Raw genomic sequence first — 16,311 nt, forward strand, 5'->3', positions numbered from 1 at the left:
AAGCACAGTGCCTCTTTGGCCCTCTTCAAAAGGAACCTTGATGACTGGATGGGAGAAAGGAAATTCACCCGGGGATCACGTCAGTCATCCTGCTAGACAGGGGTCCAGGTACGTAAATCGTGTGGGAAGAAATAGCCAGGGAATTGTTATGGCTAGGCTTGTATAGGCCCTAGGGCCAATAGCCTAGTATCAACCTATGAACCTATGAACTGCCTCCAGAGTTGGACAGTCAGGCATCGCTTCAGGAACACTGACATGGTCTATTGGAAAAGGAATCTCTAAACCCCTGGTCCTGTGGACCCTCTCTGCCTCTAGGGCAATATCTACCATTAAAATTTCCTCCTCTGACCTTGGAGGAATTATCCCCAACGCGAATCCTGGAAAGGTACCTGAGATTTTCATTACTACATGTTGTTATCGCCTCATTGGTTTTTAGAGAAGGTCCCACTGAGGGGTAGAAAAACTTGATTCTAATGGCAGACAGAGTCTTTCCCTCTTGTTCGCTGTGGGTAAGTGTGTCCTTAACTGATGGCCCGAACAATGAAGTGCCATCAAAGGGGCCACTGACAAAGGATGCCTTGAAGGGCTATGCAAAATTGCATAGCCGCATCCAGGCATGTCTCCTTATGGCTATACCTGAACCGACTGCTTGAAAGGCACCTTCCACTGTATGGGAGATCAGCTTCATCGATGCATTTGAAATGGACAGGAGAGTGGCCAGTTGACAGAAAGTCTTTCTGAAATCCCAACATTTTTTAACAAAATCTTCTCTATAATGTAAAATGAGTATACCTTACATCTGTAGCAACAGCTGTATGCATAACGAATACATAGTTAAACTTTTATAGCTTTTTTATGTATACTTCCTTTATATTGTGTTTATTGGATATGATTACAATGTTACTGTATCTAGATAAATTGTGGAAGAAACTGGATCTTATGTACTTTACTGGAGCTTATTCTCCTTGGGCCTCTGCTGAAAATGGGCTTTCTGCCCAGCCAGACTAACCCAGTCACCAAAAAAATAAATCCTCAGCAGGCATGGACTCTGTGAGAGTATTTGATAACTCCTTACTCAAATCTCTCTGTAGCCGAGTGAAATGTGACAAGTAGTTTAGAGACCTCAGCGCAAAAGTAACTGAGGCAAACGCTCACTTTCCAAATTTGTCCATCGCTCTGGACTCCCTGTTTGGTGGATGGAGAGAAGAGCTCTGTTCAGCTAGCTCCTTTTTGGTGGCTGCCACCACCACCATAGCATTAACTGGGACTCCCTTGTTCCAGTGAGGTCTATCAACAGGAGGGGCCAGAAATTTGTCTGGGTACTTGGAAATAGGTTCGACAGTGTTCTGTTCCTTCCAAGCCTGCGGGAAAACTAAGTCAATCAGTTCATCTACCAGAGGGGTCACCCAAGACGAAGATGGTCCAGAACCAAAAGCTTCCAGAAACACTGATTCTTCACAAGGAGATTAGGAAGACCATCCACACTTCTGTTTGAGGATCTCGAGGACATCTCCAAAGGAGATGTCATCAGGTGGTGATCTGGGGGAACTCTCTCCCACATCAAAATCAGTGTCTTCTGTGAGAGACTCCATGGGCAAGCTTGTCTCCTCTTACACATCTTTTTCTGAGGAACCTCCTCCATGGGATGTTCGGGAGAGATATCAGAAGAGGGGAAAACTCCTCTAGAGGAACTGTCTGGAGACTTCCTGGAACTGGCTTTCCTTGTGGAACAGGTCCGATGGGTTCAGAGCTCGGAATCAAACAGGAGAGATGGGTAGTGTTAGAGAAAAATGCATCTCTCATGATTATTCCACACAAAATGCATATTAACTTACAATTTCTTCACAAATATGTTTGATAAATTATTTAATATTTGTTCATGTTAAAATGATATGTAGTATAGATACATAGTTATGCAAACCACAGATACTTACTGTAGTTTTGAGTGTTTCACAACTGGATTCAAATATCAAGCTGCAAGTGTATTAACAGATGACTGAAGGTAAAGATAGTGCTGAAGAGGTTAAGGGATGTTATAAAGACTGTTTTCTGAAAGCAAGAAAGAACACACTGTATGTAAGCTCTGACCTTCCCAGGCTGGGATGGGTAGTTATGAGGAATGTTGAGGAGTTAGAATGTTACTGGTACTGAAATATACAAGGTCAAGACTGATTGTCAAGCCAGATGACTTGTGTTTTTCTAAAACAGTATTGGTATTAAAAACATGATTTGTAAGTGTTCCCATGCAGCACTAAGTGAGAAGCAAGAGGGTCTGCAGAGATCCAATTTGTCAACGTCAGTATTCTGCATGCATGCATGACACTGATAAAAAAGTAAATAAGAACTGTGTATTTTTGCTGCTTGGAGACTGATTGTTAAATTGTAAAAAATAGTCTCTCAGCGCTGACGTATGTGAATTTAAATAAAAAAAATGTTTTGCACATCCTGAAGAGTTATTCTTGACTCAAGACTAAAAGGTAATTAATGTTATTTATGTATATTTTAAACTGCACTTTAACAGTAGGATCCGAGACAAGAGAAGACAGTTGCCTATGAAGAGAGAAAGCCCTTTCTACTACCTCAAAGGCCAAGGGACCAGGGGAAACCTCTACCCTTCCCTCGGAGCCGAAGCCTCTGAGGAAGGTAAGCCGGGACTGCACACTGGATCCGAGCCTCAAAGGGAGAATCAGATTCAAGCTGTCCAGCGCCAAAGCTCCAAGAGGAAGGGATGGATCTGACAAAATAAGAGCCGAACCCAACCCCTTGGACTCTGCACCAACCTCTGGGATCTAAGACCTGATCTAATCCTGTAGGTATAGGAGCAGAACTGGTCAGGGACACCATCGGAGTTGAGGAAGGTACTTTCCTGAGATCTGACATCAAACCTCTCTGGGATCTCATATCACAGGAATCTGAAATCACTGGTCGGATTGGAGAAGGAGAGAGAATGGACTTAGCAGGTGCACTCATGGATCCAGGAGGGGACAGAGCTGGCAGGACCCCCATCTGAATCTGAGCCTCGAGAAATTTCTGTATCACCCTATCCATATCTGCCTCTGACAAACTCCTAGAAGACCTGGAAGATGCTGTGGATGAGAGTCTGGAATGTTTCTTCAGAGTCTGGAAAATATGACCTGGTAAAGAAAAAGATACCAGCTTAATGGTATACTCCAGAGTATGGCTCCTGCAGGCAGAGCTAGAAGTCAGAACCGAGGTCTTGGGATCTAATGAGAAGGTAGAAGAAAGTGCAGAAATCACTATCAGAGCCGAAACTGTAGAATCCAAAAGGCTTTTAGGATCCAAAGGAAGGATCCCAGGTTAAGAATTTGTAATGGTTGGAACCGAGATTTTTCAGATCTTCTCCAGTGGCTCCTATGAAGCTAAAGGAGACTTCGGTGGAGACCTCCTTTTGGTTTCTGAAGAAACAGATTTTGCTGATTTGGTGGGAGTTTGAGCCCCAGAAGAAGCAGGCAAAAGACTTCTCAGTATTAATTTATTGCACTTGTCGGCTAATGCTCTGGGTAAAGCATACCAAACAGGCTGTATTGAGATGGTTATGTCCTAAACAATGAACTCACTTCTTGGGAACATCCGAATTGGGGATCTTATGCCCACAGGAAGTGCATTTCTTGAACCCTGTCAGTTTGTCAGACATAGCAGAGAATGGCTAACAACAGAATAGGCCACACAAGCTCACAATATACAAAGAAATGTGGAAATAAATACTAGTGATGGTATGTTAGCGCTACCTGAAAGGGTAAAGAAAAATATACCAACAATGGTGTCTGATAGAAACTACTAAAGTAGAAGAGAAAAAGATTCAGGACAAGAAGAATACTAACTCCTTATGCTAGCGAATGCTAAGAGGGAGGAAAAAGGAAGTAAAAAGGGTATAGCAGGAAGAGAAAAACTGAATAGAAGGACTATGCAAAAATTTTGATTAAAAAAAAAAATGACTTACAACTCAAGAGCGGAACCTATGTCTGACCACAATGGTAGCAAACGAGATCTGAGGTGTTGGTGATGGAATAGATTATTACGGGTAGAAGGAGGAGCTCGAGAGCTGGATCCGAAGTCTGTTGATTGTGGCCAAGCTGGATCTGAGGATAGGATCCAAACCCATAGGCGAGAAAGAATGAAAAGAACAACATCAGATATTAAAGTTATGTACTCACCATAACCATGCATCTGTGTTGTCCATTTTTAATCTTTCTCAGTGAATGGGTCTTGGATCCGACCCCTTGATCCGACTAGGAAATTTTCTTTTAGATTCTTGAATCCAACTCTCAAGCTCCTCCCTTTACCCCTAATGCCCCTTATCACTACATTACCTCAGATCGAGTTTGTTGCTGCTAAGTATGCTTTAGGGCTTAAGTAACCATAACAATAATAAGAAACAGTATAGGTACAGAATAGGGGCTCAGACTGGAAACACTGGTTCCAATGCACCTCAACAGGTCACTCCTAAAGGAGAAGGCTATGGGGAAGGAGGGTTGGAAGTTGAAGAAGAATGAAAATGGAGAACACAGATGTATAGTTATGGTGAGTACATAACTTTAATATCTGAAGTTGTCATTTTCATTCATTCCTCAACGAATGGGACAGAATTCCCAGCTACAATAATCTTGGGTGGCCCTCATGGAAGGATGTTCCAGAAAACAGCAGAACCAACTGCAGCCTTGTTCCTGAAGATGACATCCAAACTGTAATAAGCAATACAAGTATGAGAACTGGACTAAGTGGCTGCAGCACAAATATCATCAATGGAAGCCCTGGCCCAAAAAGCAGACGATGTAACCATGGATCTTGCTGAATGAGATTTTGGAGGTTTGGGTAAGGACAATCCTCTCAGAGAATAGGCAAAGGAAGTAGAATCTGTTGTCCATTTGGCTAAGATAACTTTGGATACTGGTTTTCCCAACTTGTTCCTGGCAAAGGAAATAAACAGCTGAACAGTTTTCCTAAAATCTTTTGTTCTATGGAGGTAAAAACGAATTTGTCTATGTACATCTAAAATATGAAGCATGCATTTCCCGTATTTTCTAATTTTGGAAAGAAGAGTGACAAATTGATTGGCTGATTTATATTTGACTCAGAAACAACTTTTGGCAAAAAGAAAGATATGAACGTAAGGTCACTCTATTTTTATGAAAAATCAAATAAGGCAGTTTTCAAGAGAGTGCTTGGAATTCAGAAACTCACCTTGCAGATGTAATAGTAATAAGAACATTTTTTTTCCAAGAGAGAAATTTTAGATCTGACGTAGCTGAAGACTCAAAAGGGGGGTGAATTAAAGTTTGTAATACAATATTAAGATCCCAAGGTGGAGTAGGATCCTTTATTGGAGGTCTGAGAAAAGAGGTACCCTTGCCTTACATATTTTAGAAGAGGCTAGTGGGGAAGTATTATGTCCTATGTGGTAATCAGTGATGGCTGCAAGTTGGACTTTTATGGTGGAGAAACTAGCACCACCATGAAAGACTTAAGCAAGAAAATCTAACACAACAGCAATTAGAGCAGTAAAACGATCCAACTTTCTGTGTTCTGTGCAATAGGAAAATCTCTTCAATTTTTACTCTTATAAATTCTTCTCATAGAAGGTTGCTGGGATGAAAATAAGATTTGCCAAAAATGGAGAGTAAAGCCTGGACTGTCTAGTCATCACTGGAATTGGAGAAACCATGCAGTCAGTTTGTTGATTGTACGGATGAATCATCCCTGATGGACGCAACAATAGATCTGGAATGGGTTCCATTGTCTAAGGTGGACATAAGAGATGGGACCATAGGAATGGGAACCACACCTGTCGAGGAAAGAAAGGGACAATGAAGATTATCTTACTCTACAACCATTGTGCTTTCTGGAGAAATTTGTGTATTAAAGGGAGGGGAGGATAAGCCTACAGGAGACTGGAGGGCCAGGCGTGGACTACAGCATCTCTCTGTGACGAGTCTTGAGGGGAATAAGTGCAAGGAACCTGCTGCACTTGTTAAAGGGACAGGCAAAAAGGTTGCAGCAGGGTTGACCCCACTGATGAAAAATTATTTCCATCACTGCATGATTGAGAGACCACACGTGTGGCACTAGGATGGACCTGCTGAACTTGCTGGCTAAAACACTGGATTTCCCAGTATGTACATTGTTACAAGAAAGAGGTTGGAAGAGATCGCCCACTACCACACTCTCACTGCTTCTCAACAAAGTGGTTAAGATCTGGTACCTCCCTGTCTGTTGATGTATCAAACCACTGACATATTGTCTGTCTGGACAGCAACTGTTCCTAGAGGGAGAGAGTTCTGAAAGGCCTGAAACACTAACAGAACTGCTCTCATCTCTAAAACATTGATAAGCAATTTGGTCTCTTCTAGGAACCATGTGCCTTGAACAGTCCATCCCAACAAATCCCCCCACCCTATTTGGGGAGGCATGCATGGTCAATGTGGCCTTCAGGGGAGGAAACATTAAAGGACATCCCTGACAAACCTTACTGGACTGGGTAAACCAAAACAGGGAGTCTTTGCAGGCTTGCAAAATTTTTATAAGATGTTTCAAAGGATGCAGAAACATCAACCATTGTACTGCCAGGGTCCACTGAAGAGTTCTCATGTGAAGATGAGCTGTAGGTAATAGGGTGATCATTGCAGCCACTGAACTTAATGCTTGAAGAATGAATACTGCTGGAAAAAAGGGATGCGCTAGAATCTAACATGCAATCTTAGGGCATGAACTCTGCTTGGGGTAAAAATGCAAACTGACTGACAGCGTTCAGACGAGCTCCTATAAACTCCAAGACTTGAACTGGTTGAGGATGGGACTTGGAAAGACTGACTGTGATCCCTAGTAATGGACACAACTGGAGTAAGTAATCCCTGGTCTTCTCTAGGAGATGCCTAGTTGGTGCGAAAAGGAGCCAGTCATCTAAATAAGGAAGCACTATGAATCTGCAGTCTGAGATGAGCTGACACCACTGCCATGCCTTTGGTGAACACCCTGCAGGCTATTTTGAGGACAAAGGGCAGGGCTCTGAACTGGTAATGACTGGCTCTCAGCCAAATGCAGATATATCTTTGAGAGTGTCTGTTTATTTTGATGTGATAGCATATATCTTGAAGATCTACAGAGCACATTCAGTTGTCCTTCTGTAGAAGAGGCAGAATTGACTGAACCATGGCCATGCAAACTTGGAGTTCTTCATAAACTGATTTAGATGACTGAGATCCAGAACATGTCTCAGGTCCCCTGTTTTCTTTGACACTAAAAAGAACCTTGAGTAAATTACGAATCCTGATTGGTCTTGTGGGACCTCTTGGATGACTCTATTTTTTCTAGCAGCTTTCGAATTTCTAGAGCTGCCAACTCCCTCTGACTTGGTGGAACATCAGGAAGACGTCTGTTTTGTGAAAGAATTTGTGAAAAGGGAATGAAATATCCTCTTGATATGATCCTTGGCACCCAAGAATCTCTTCTGATGGCTGTCCAGGCATTTGGGTGCAAAGATAACCATCCTCTGACTGCCTCCAGAGAAGAACAATTCGATAACCTCTTAAGAGAGCTGAAAGGGTCTGTCTGAGAAACAGTCTCAGGTCCCTTGGTTCTGCAGACCCCCGCCTCCATGAGGACAAAATCTTCCATCATTTTCCTCTCTGCTTCTGGAAGAAAAATCACCATGTGAATCTTGAAAACGTCCTAGAGATTTTCGGAACCACATTTTCTTACCACCACGTTGATTCCTGGAAAAAGATCTCTGCAGGGTAGAGAAACTAATTTCAAGAGCAGACAAGGTATTTCCATCTTGCTTACTGCGGGAAAGTGTGTCTAACTGCTGGCCTAAACAGGGAAGATTCATCAAATGGAGCATTGGTGAATGGGGATTTAAAGGGCTCTGCAAAATCACACAATCTCATCCAGGTATGTCTCCTAATGGCAATCCCTGAACCAGCAGCTCATGAGGAACCTTCAGCTGTGTGAGAAATTAACCTCATGGACACATTTGATATAGATTGTAGGGTGGCCAGTTGGGAGAAATAAGTTTTCTCTTCCTCTGCCAACATTGACCATTGGGGGAAGACTTAGAGAGTTCCTTTATCAAGTCCCTATCTAACCTAGTAAAGTGTGCCAGATAGTTAAGCGAAAGCAAGGCAAAGGTTGCTGAAGCATAAATGTGCTTTCCGTATCTGTCCAATGCCCCAGACTCTCTACTAGGAGGATGGGCAGTGCAGCCCTGTTTGGCTAGTTCCTTTTTGGTGGCTGCCGCAACAACTATAGCATCTACAGGGATTTCATTACTCCAAAACTGCCTGTCTTTAGGGGCTCCAAGAATCTTGTCTGATTGACGAGGATAGGCTCTATGAAATCTGGGTCCTTCCAAGCCAGGTGGGAGACAAGGTCTATCAGGTCATATGCCAGGGAGGAAACCCAAGTCGTAGATGGGTCAGCCCCAAAGGCTTCTAGGAACACCGACTCCTCTTGGGAAGACCAACCAACTTTCTGGTGCAGGATCTCTAAAATGTCTCCAAAGGAGACATCCTCCAGTGGGGACCTTAAGGACACTTTCGCCTCATCAAATTGGTGTCCTCATTCAAAGATTCCTGAGGAGAATCTAAGTGCCCTCTCTTGCACAATCATCTGAGGAACCTCTTCAGTGGGATGCAATGGAGAGGTATCAGCAAAAAAGGGGCATTCCTGAATGGGAACTGCCTGAAAGCTCTTATGGGCTGGCTGTCCCTGTGGAGTAGGGTGACAAGGCTTAAAGTTGAAATCTGATGGAGGAACAGTGATAGGATCCAAGAAGGTGAGTGTCAAAGAAGCCCTCGGATGGGAGAAAGCCCTTGCCACTACCTCGAAGGCAGAGTGACTGGAAGTAGAAATCATCCTCACCAGCGCTAAAGCTCTCAGCTCTGTTGATTCTACATCCCTCCTGGATCTCCTGTCTGAGTAGGGAGTTGGACCAGAGCTGTCCAGTGACAAGGTTCCAAGGGGAAGTGACAGCTCTGAAAACCTCAGAGTCTAAATCATTCCCTCAGATCTGGTGCCAAAGCTTCGGCTCTGAGACTCATCCTACTCAGTGGGGATCAGCACCGAATGGGTCAGGGAAAACAGTTACAGTTGAAGACGAAAGTGATATCTTCAGATCTGATGGCTCCAAAACTGCAGGTCAGATCGGAGAAGAAGTCACAATCAGGTGTGAAGGCAGCTGAAAGATCACGGATCCCATAGGAGATGGTAAAACCTCCATCTGGATCTGTGCTCTAAGGAATTTCCTCATCAACCTGTCCACATCTGCCTCAGAAAGACTTCAGGAGGACCTGATTGAAGAAGAGGTAAAAGAAGGATGAGATGACTTCCTAGGAGTCTCCTGTAAAAAGGGAGATCTGAGTCTAGGAGAGACTGGCTCCGGAAAAAATGGGGACTCCGGATCAGAGGAGATTTAGAGGCTATGACAGTCGGATCCAAGAGTGTTGGATCTGACACTAACTTTAGGAGGTGGCTCTGAGATTGGAGTGAATGTCGGAGACTGCACAGGAGAGTGCTTCCTATACTCCCTGGGCTCCGAAGATTTCTGCTTTTTGGAGGGAGTTTGAGCTGCTGAAGAAGAAGCTGTGGAAGAAGAAGCAGCAGGCAAAAGGCCCTTCATGACCAACTTATTACATCTGCCACTGATAGCCCTCGAGTTAAATCCAGTACAGATTTCGCAAGGCACTTCTAAATGAGAAGGGCCTAAACAATAAATGCACTCCCTGTGGGCATCAGAATTAGGTATGTTATGGCCACAGTAAGTGTACTTTTTAAATCCACTAGACTTATCAGCCATACCAACAATAAACAATTTTAAAAGTAAGGAACAAGATTGTAATACCTAATGTAAATATAAACATATCTACATATCTATATACTTATTTTTAACCAAACAGAAGGACAGTTTACCAACAACGGCAACAAAGATTACCTTAAAAGGCAAAGTAAAGAAAGGAAAGGCCAATATTAACTATGGTAAAAAAGAAACACCCATAAAAAAGGTAGACAGAAAGGATACGAAAAACTACCAGAAGGAGTAAAATGAGGAAGGATTAACTAAAGAAAATAATTACTAAAGACAAAAAAACAGATAAACTGTATTTTTTTTACTCACAAAATCTATCAAAGGCAACCCAGAGCTTGAGAGAATTCAATCCCAACTGAATTGTTGGAGCGGTAAATGAGATCTGGAGTAATGTAGTGGTAAGGAGCATTGAAGGTAAAGGAAGCACGAGAGTTGAATCCAAGAATCAAAAAGAAAACGGCTGAGTCAGATGCGAGACCCATTCATTGAGGAATGAATGAAACTGACAACATCAGATCATATGTCAATTATTCAAAGTCCCTCTACAATAACCTAAACATTGTCTTTCTAAGAGATTTTAACTACCGCTCAATAAACTAGCACAACTACACCTCTATAAATAAATATGCTCAATGCTTCCATGTCATCACTGCAAGCCCTTTGATCAAACAGTACTTTTCCCCACCACAGGTACCAGCACACCTTGTCCTAAAAAACACAGCCCTTTGTCTGCTTCTTGCCTACTATTATCATACCATCAAGTAAAATCAGAAGACTGTGCTGTTTATACACCATAAGGCTCCAGTGCAAGACAACAACTAGCCAATCTTATTTACAGACTTCAAAGTCCACCTTCCTTGTGATTAATGATGATGTGAGACAGATCATCAGTCCCCCAGCCCTAGATGACCATGCAGCAAATACCACCATATCTATATAAAGTTTACCACTCGGCACACTATCCTCCAAAAAATTAGTCTCCAGTGGTGCAACCCAGGGCTCTGTTTTTGGGACCACTTCTCGCTGGGCTTCCTATTGAAATGTCGGCACTAGAAATGGCATGTACTGACATGCCTGAAAAAAAGACTGAAATCATGCGAATAACTAATTTTGAAGATTGTTTTTATCCTTAAAACTTATTTTTGCAGGGGGGGCCCCCCCCCAATACCTCCCCACACACATAAAACTTATATATACCAACTCTAAGCTCACCATACCTCAGAGAAAGGAGAATATTCTGAGAAATGGCATCTTGAACTTAGTATATGTAACTCTGTTCTTTTGTCCGTTCAGTCATTATATTTCAGGACTCACTCTACAGGGTCCCACATCATGGGGATAACCAGATTGCGGCAAGGGAGAAGCCAACAGTCGAATATCTGAACTGTAACTGATGGATTCAGGGACCACTTGTGAGGGCTCAAGATAGATCTGCTGACTTTGTCTGCTAACACGCTGAAACTTCCGGGAATATGCATTACAAGAAGAAAGCACCTGGAAGACATTGCCCATTCCCACACTCTCATGGCCTCTCTGCACAGGGTATAAGATCATGTTCCCCCCTGTTTGCTGATGTACCAGACCACCGCCATGTTGTCTGTCTGAATTGCAACAGTCCCAAGAGGGAGACAGTCTTGGAAGGCTTACAACTTTAGAAGGACTGCTCTCATCTCCAGGACACTGATGTGCAATATGGTCTCTAAGGGGGACTCACTCTACAGGGTCCCACATCATGGGGATAACCAGATTGCGGCAAGGGAGAACCCAACAGTCGAATATCTGAACTGTAACTGATGGATTCAGGGACCACTTGTGAGGGCTCAAGATAGATCTGCTGACTTTGTCTGCTAACACGCTGAAACTTCCGGGAATATGCATTACAAGAAGAAAGCACCTGGAAGACATTGCCCATTCCCACACTCTCATGGCCTCTCTGCACAGGGTATAAGATCATGTTCCCCCTGTTTGCTGATGTACCAGACCACCGCCATGTTGTCTGTCTGAAATGCAACAGTCCCAAGAGGGAGACAGTCTTGGAAGGCTTACAACTTTAGAAGGACTGCTCTCATCTCCAGGACACTGATGTGCAATATGGTCTCTAAGGGGGACCACGTGCCTTGGACAACGCTTTCCAGAAAATGCCCCCCCCCCACTCTAACAGGGAGGCGTCCATGGTCATCGTGGCTTGAGGTTGGGGAAGACAAAAGGGTCTGCCTATAAGAAGGTCTTGGGCTTGGAGCCATCAAGCAAGGTGTCATCTGCAGACCTGAGAAATCCTAACAGTCATGGACATTGAATGAAGGTAAGCTGACCACTGCACCACAAGGGTCCATTGCAGAACTCATATGTGATATCTGGTGAGAGGTAGTAACTGAATCACCGCCACCACTGATCCGAGGGCTTGCAAGATTAAATGTGCTGAGGGACTCCCCAGGTCCAGAAGACGAAGGACCTGTTCCTGAATCATCTCGAATCTGCGTGGGGAAAGAGCTGCAGTCTCTGACATCGTGTCCAGACGGACCCCGATAAACTCCAGGCTCTGGCATGGAACAAGATGAGATTTGGGGCAGGCTGACTGTGATGGCTAAGTCCCAAAAAAGACTGAGTGTATAATCCGTGGCCTGAGCGAGTTGATGCCTTATGGGAGCCATGAGAAGCCAATCGTCCAGTTACTGAAAGACCTGAAAACTTTACAGCCGGAGACTGGTTGTTACCACTGACATAGATTTGGTAAACACTGCCTCCCAGTGGTGAATCTGAATGGCAGGGCTCTGAACTGATGGTGATTGGCACCCAGCCAAAAGTGCAGGTATCTCCTGGAGCATCTGTTGATTTTTAAGTGATAGCACGCATCCTTGAGATCCACCGAGGACAACCATTTATCCTTGCACAGAAGCGGGCAGAATGGATTGAACAGTGATCTTCCGAAATTTCGACTTCTTCACCGACAAATTCAGGACACTGAGGTCAAGAATGGGACGTAGGTCCCTGGTTTTCTTGGGCGCCAAAAAGAAGCGAGAATAAGTTCCAGACCTTCATTGTCCTGTTGAGACCTCTTGGGTGGCTATTTTCTGAAGGACTTCTGGAACCTCGGAGAGGACAAACTCCCTTTGGCGGGGTGGAATGTTCACGAGAGATTTTTGAGATGGAGGGGACTGAACAAAGGGTATGAAGTATCCCCTTGATACATTTAACACCCACTGATCTGAGATAATATCTGCCCAAGCTAGTGGGTGTAGGAAGAGATGACCCCTGACTGCCTCTAGGGCAGGACAGCCAGGAAGCACTTCAGGAGCGCTGAGGGGACTTCTCTGAGAAGGGTTCCTGGGAGGCCTAATTCTGCTGACTTCCTCTGCCTCTTGGGTGGCGTCTGCTATCAAATGCCCTTCCCCAGCCGGAAGAAGAGGATTCCTGAGGAGCTTCGTGGAAGGATGACTGAGCCCTGCAGAACCACAGTTTCTTACTACCCCTCTGATTCTTGGAAAAGGACTGCTGGGGAGTAGAAAACTTGATCCTGACTGCGGACAGAGTCTTTCTCTCTTGCTCGCTATGGGTTAAGGTTTCTTTGACTGAGGGGCCAAACAGTGTTGACCCATTGAAAGGGGCATTAGTAAAAGACGCACTGAAGTTTTCCACAAACCCACAAAGGTGAAGCCATGCATGACGCCTAATAGCAATGCCTGTACCTGCTACTCGAGAGGTGGCCTCCACCACATTAGAGATCAACCTTATCAAAGTGTTAGCTAGGGAGGTCAGAGTAGATAGCTCCAGTAAGACTAACTTAAGACTCTCCAGAGACAGCAACTCCAAAAGGGAAGTGGAGAGTTCTGATATCAAATCCCTTTGCAGCCGGGTAAAGTGTGGTATGTAGTTTGTTGTCTTCAGTCCAAACATAGCAGAGGCAAACACGCACTTCCCAAAGAGGTCAATCACCCGAGACTCCCTGTTCGGGGGATAGACCATGGAGCTCTGTTCACCGAGCTCCGTTTTGGTGGCTGCGACAACCACAATGGCATCAACAGGAACGCCTTTGCTCCCAAAGGTCTTATCTTTAGGGGGACTCAGAAATTTGTCAGCTTTTTTTTGGAGCAGGTCCTATTGTGTCTGTCTCCTTCCACGCCCTGCTGGAATTGAGCAGGACAAGCTCAACCACAGGGGGAGAAACCCACATGGAAGACGGGCCCATCCCGAAGGCCTTCAGGAACATGGATTCCTCTGAAGATGGGGAGGGGGAAGATCAATCACCTTGCTCTTTAAGGATGTCAAGGATGCCCCCAAAGGACACCTCTTCAAACTGAGGGACCCTCTTTTTCCTTGAAATCCTTGTACTCGGTATGGGACTCTGGAAGGGAGTCCAAGTGCCTCCTCTTGCACATCCTCTTCCATGGAGGCTCCTCCACAGCGAGCTCTGAGGAGGACTTAGAAGAAGAAGGGGCCCCAAAGGGGTAATGCCCATCTGACAGTACTCACAGGAGGGCTGACCCTGGAAGGATGATGAGGTATTACCGCCCAACGTCAAATGAGGCTGGTGGGATTCAGAGCCAAGGTAGAGGCAGCTGCCCAACCAGAGACAGTCCTCTCTATCGCCCGGAAAGCCGATGGGCTGGAAGGAGCGTCCCCCCATCCCCACTGACCACAGGTGACCGGGACGGAAGGGTGACCCCGACGCAGCACCGACATCCCTGGATGAATCGTCCCTGAGCTGTCTAAAGTCGTGGCCTCCAAAGAGGGAATGATACAAAAACTCCACACTGGACCTCCCCACCCTATTGACCCCAATGACCTCACGGGGCCAAGGCATCATCAGCTCTGAGGGCAATGAAGCTGACCTCGCCAGGGACCCAGACAGTGTGGGAAAGGAAGGAATACCTGACACCAATGGCGTCTCCCTAGGGATGCTCTGATCCTGGGAAACCAAACCCAGGTGGGTCAGTTGGGGAGAGAGGTGTTCTGTGGATGGCATAAGTCCCCTGGGCAAATGGCATAGCAACACGCCCAGCTCGATTTGGGACTTGAAAAAGGTCCTCATCATCCTATCCATACACCAAAAATATAAGTCAGTGAAACCCAACTCATCCAAATACAAAGAAAACATTAGAATGTTTTCACTGATGAAATAAGTGTCACGTCTCAAATGTCCATAATCAGCAAAAAATATCTTTAATATCCACAAAAGCGCTTTCATCTACTAAACTGTAGATTTCATCAGAACACTTACAAATTCTATGTCATCCATTTAAATACATTCTATCTTCCAATCAAATTCAATGATGTACTACATATTAATGAACTGATATCTAAATTCATGTCTATACTCATGAATCACACTAAATACATGTTATGTGTATATTTGCTAATAAAACACCAATAATTAAATAGAATAAAATTAACTATATGTTTTTATAAAAAACTATATATTAATAAATAACTTTCTCTAATAATTCAACTAAAGTTTAAAAATTATCCATATAATTTAATATTGTGTGGTAGATATTATAAAATACTGCAATTTATAATAAATATAAAAATATATGTGAAAATTGTTATGTAACAAAATATGTATGTATATCTAATGGGAGACTCTTGTATAGCTGAGAATTTTGTGTGTAGGATATATATATTCTGGTTAATAAATATAATGAACAATAAATATATTATAAAACAAAAGATAAAAATGTCTAATAACTTCTAAAAAAAACTACAAATTCAAGCAACATATTTCCATATACAATGTCAAAATGAAGTTTATACCTGTAATAAAGGTTTAGTGGGGATACATTCGTTTATTCCTGGGGGATTGGCTGCATTTAACAAAATTTGCCATTTAACCTCTTTCTCCCCCCAGTTTAGCCTTGATATTTCCCCCTCTTAAACTTATCATAACACAATCCAAAATAGCAAACTTAAAAGTGTCACAACTGTTACTGACTTCTAGATATCTGTATAGGGCATTATTCTTGTCCTTCTTTTTTATAATGTACAGATATCATATATACGATTTCTAAATCTTCTGTCTGTTTTTCCTACATAGAAACTAGGACACGGTGCATATACCTAAATATACCACATGTTGGGTCTGACAATTCCCCTTCTTAAATTTTATCTTAGTTTTGTTAAGGTTTCTCAGTGTTAAGGTTTTTGTCTCCATTATTGTGTGACATTGGTTACAGTGCCCACACCTACTAGTACCTTCCCTTGAACCATTAAAGTTATTACCTTTATGTGAAGTCCTCATTTCTATCATTCTTTTTAACTTTTTTCCTGTCTTGTATACAAAACCAGGGGCATCTCCCAGTTTGTTGTGAACCCCTTCATCACTCCTTAAAATGTTCCAGTTGTTCTGTATGATGTTTCTCATAGCCACCACTGATGGATTAAATTGTAATATAAATGCTCTACTATATTCCTTTGTATTTTCAGTGTCCCTCTCCTTAGTAGTTTGATTGTCAAAGGTCATATCTTTGTCTAACAGGGGTATATATTTCTTCCCC

This window comes from Protopterus annectens, chromosome 2.part2 (assembly GCF_019279795.1).
Source record: "Protopterus annectens isolate FY-2018-M chromosome 2.part2, PAN1.0, whole genome shotgun sequence".
Classification (NCBI taxonomy): domain Eukaryota; kingdom Metazoa; phylum Chordata; order Ceratodontiformes; family Protopteridae; genus Protopterus; species Protopterus annectens.